Source organism: Mastomys coucha, unplaced genomic scaffold (genome assembly GCF_008632895.1).
Source record: "Mastomys coucha isolate ucsf_1 unplaced genomic scaffold, UCSF_Mcou_1 pScaffold23, whole genome shotgun sequence".
NCBI classification, from domain to species: Eukaryota; Metazoa; Chordata; class Mammalia; order Rodentia; family Muridae; genus Mastomys; species Mastomys coucha.
The window spans coordinates 8,101,447-8,105,295 of NW_022196906.1; the positions used below are offsets into that span (position 1 = coordinate 8,101,447).

Below are 3,849 nucleotides of genomic sequence, written 5' to 3' on the forward strand. Positions count from 1 at the left end.
GCAAGCCCCATTGGCAGGTGAAAGGTGAAGTGTGAAATCCCACACTGTGGGACTGATAACGTTACAGGAAGAGGTGAAAGTGCCCAAAAGTCCCCAAGGATTTGTGGATTCTTGGAACAAGCGGGACTGGAGCCTCAAATGCTCAAGAGTGAAATTCGAGCAGTTCTTCTAGTCAGAGTCAGAAATAAATGCGCAAAGTCTGTGAGCAGTAGCCCCAGAAAGGGATCAGGCAGGGTGTAAATCTAGGAAGTTATTTTAATTACACAAGCAGGTAGGGAACAGGGTCTTCAGGGACTGTAACAAGACTGGGAAGCCCAAGGTTCAGGAAGGCATTGGTACGTCAGGCTGTCTGTCTGCCTTGCTGCTGGGATGCTGGAGCACTGCCAACATGTCTCTTAGGGAAGGCAGAATGAAGTCCAAGATAGGAGGTTCCAGCTCTGTGTTTCTTCAGGTGAGAAACAGTGGGTCTCTGATGGATGCTGTCATTCTCAATCCCCTATGTATCCAGATGCTGCTGGGGACCACAAGGAGTCAGGAATGGGGATCAGCAAATCGGGTCTGGCTTCTTGTGAGTGCCGAAAGCCCAGAGGCTGGAAGAGAGGCCTTCTCCAGGAGATTTAGGCACTGCTCTTTACAATGAAGGCCTCCCTCTCTCCACCCCACATCGATCCTTGATGAAGGAGATTCTCCTTGCTTGTCCAAACTGCTTTATTGTTATGGTGAGTGTGAATGCATATATCTTACTCAGGGTGAACCAGGGATTAACTTTTTGCAGGAAGGGATGCCCAGGATGGAAAGAAAGCTCATTGGCTGAACACTCAGGGCCTATATAGATACCTCATTAGCATGGAGAACTCTAGGTTTTTATGCTTTGTGACAGATTCTCATGGCCCTCTCAATGTGTGGTAGTTATGTGTTCCAGGACAGATAGACCCTGGCTGGGAGCCTGCTATTCTCAATTATGAAAATTCCCAGGGTTTTCAACCTGCATCAACCTTACCAGGTCTTCTGTTTGATGGCACTGTCCACTTCCCCCACATTGGTAGAACCATGACATAAGCTCATATGTTTGAACACATGGTCTCCACCTGATAAGAGATATTTTGGGAAGCTGTGGAAGCTCTGGGGGTATAGCTTAGATGGCAGGCATTGTGGGTAAGCCAGTAGCACACTCCTGATTCTGTTTCTTGACCTAGCAACATGTGAACAAGCTGTGGCATAAGCTCCCACTGCCTCTGATGGTGCTACCCCAGCAGCCATAATCCACCATGATGGACTTTGGAACTGTAAGCCAGAATAGATGCTTCCTCCTTCATGTTTTCTTGCCAGATAGTTTACCATGCCCATAATAAATGTGGCTGCTAACTAGAGCTTGAGATGACAGGTTATTCTAGCAGCAAAGTTTGTTGTGAGTTGTGTCTTCTGAGAGACATGAGGAGTGGTTTAGGCTTCATTCTACTCAGCATTAAAGATTGCTTTGTGCTTTAGGCTTCATTCTACTCAACATTAAAGATTGCTTTGTGCTTCGGGGTATCTGGGAGGAATAATTAAGCTGATTGTCATTGAAAAGCAATAGTGTTGTGGCCTATGTATAGCATACTTTCCTCTAGCTTGTCTAGCCTCAGTGGGAGAGGATGAGTCTAGCTTCACAAAGACTTGACATGCCACGGTGGAGGGATACCCAAAGGGGAGAAGAAAAGGGGATGGAGGGAAGGATTATTGGAGGAGGTGATCAGGAGGGGGGCAATGAGTGGGATATAAAATGAAAAAGTAAAACAAATGGATAATAATAATGATGATAATAATAATAATAATAATAATAGCAACAGTGTTGTATGTTAAAAACTCTGGGACATTTCTTTCACAAGACCCTCACTAAGCTTTCTAACTAGACAATTCTCTCACAAACAAATATTTCTAAAGAACCTATCATGTCCTGGCTGAAGGCTAAACACATAACAATAAAGCATTTTTTTACTTTGAAGAATCGGCACACATAGGTGTGCTATAGTCCATCAATGTAAGGAAGTGACCATCAGTACCCCAGTTCAAAAAAAGACCGAGGTAGCAAAGCTTCATATAGTTTCTTCTTTTCTTAATGTCTGTGGCAAACCTGGGCCAGGCACTTAGATATTCAGTAAACAAGACAGATAAGGCTTTACTCTCCAGAAGTGTGAGGGATAATTCTCACCATCAACTCAAATGGACACTGAGTTACTATGGAAACACCCCTGGGTGTCCCTTTGAAGCTTTGACTGAGGAGGGAAGGATGACAACATTGATGTTTCCTGCTACAGATTGTGGATGCAATCTGACCCACGTCACATCTCGTGACCTGCTACCTGCTGTGCCACTCTGCCTGCCCTCGCATGCTGGACTACCCTACAGTCAAACTGTGAGCTGAATGAATCCTTCCTTATGTAAGTTGCTTTTGTCAGGTGTCCTGGCACAGGAATAAGAAAAGTAACCCAAAGTCGGAAAACATTACTGCTTTAAAGTTAGAGGGATTTGGAATGCTTAAAAGAAGATGAAAATCACAGAAGAGCTGCCTGTAGTAACACAGGCATGCTGGGCACAAACATAATGGAAAGCGGAAGGGGTCAGGGGGAGAATAACTGCACACCCAGGGAGATACCTACAGGATCACCTGAGGACACACTCTTTTGTTAAGAGGGTGAGCCGAGGAGGGCAGTTAAAACTGGTCCATCCTCTTATCTCCAGCTACCATCACACAGGAACTTAAAGGACTCCAAGAGGAGTTGGAAAGCTTCTAGTCTGATGGTCTGTGGCAGTCTCTCAGGTTGATCCGATATGGTCAGTGACCTGGGTCTTAAACTCAGCGGAGAGCCATTGTTCTTTAAGGGTGGTGTTCAGAGAAGCCTGTTCTCCTAGCCTTGACCAAATTGGAAACCACCCTGGCAGAGAAGGAAGTGAGGTAATTGGCCAGATGGGCAGACATGTCTGTGTCTGAGATACTGCACTAGGGAGCTCCAGTCCTGCCCTGTGGGCCCATCATGCAGACTACACACTGGACATAGTCATTCCTCTCTGAGGATATCAATGACATTATTTAGGCGTCTATGAGTATCTTACAGGGATGGATAAGCTCAGCTAACCCTAAGGACAGCAGCGTCTGCCAAGTGGACATGCCCTTTATGAGCAGTGAAATATTACTGGGTCCAGCATGTAGGCTAAGTACAAGACCATGGGTGCTGAGTGCTGAGTGCTTGTGTGTAGGAAGTCCCCAGTCCGCCCCCCAAGGTCTCTTCTCAGTATTTCCTCTTCTCTTTTACAATTCTCTTCAAGTAAAATCTAAAAAAATCCTCAAGATATTTAACAAATGCCCCACCTCAAATGTGCTCCCCGAGAAGCTCAGCCACATCTCTGGTGGGTAACTCCTTCTCCCAGCTGTCCTGACAAGAGGACGCAGACACTCCACACTCACCTCCCTAGCAACGCCAGCTTGCGGTAATGCTTCCTGCTCCATCGGAGGCATCCTTGTCTCCTCATCAAATTTAAACCTTCGCAGACTCAGGAAGATTTTGTGTTTCTCTGTAGGAAAACGGAACGATTTTCTGAGTCCAACAGCTGATGTTTTCTCAATGTGAAACCTTAACTTAATTTAAATTAGTCGAATCTGCTTTCTTCTACTGGTAGATATTAATATCTGCATTGCAACCACAGCATGCAAATGAGAACCAAGGCCTGGGAAGTGTTTGAGACAGAGCCTAGCCTAGAACAGCTGTGAGAACCGTACACTTACAGTCAGTAGCATTTAAATAATGCCCTAAAGATACACGGGAAATTTGATGAATGGATACTTGAATTTTGTGGCTGTGGTCCCTGACA

The 3,849-nt window shown here is 45.5% G+C and overlaps 1 long non-coding RNA gene across 1 annotated transcript; it reads right to left on the reverse strand.

Moving 5' to 3' along the window:
- Positions 1-345: 345 nt before the first annotated feature.
- Positions 346-3,598, reverse strand: LOC116072803. Its single transcript, XR_004111556.1, has 2 exons — positions 3,446-3,598; positions 346-511 (listed from the first exon to the last, which is right to left on the reverse strand). It is a non-coding gene; the product is annotated as an uncharacterized LOC116072803 (long non-coding RNA).
- Positions 3,599-3,849: the final 251 nt, after the last annotated feature.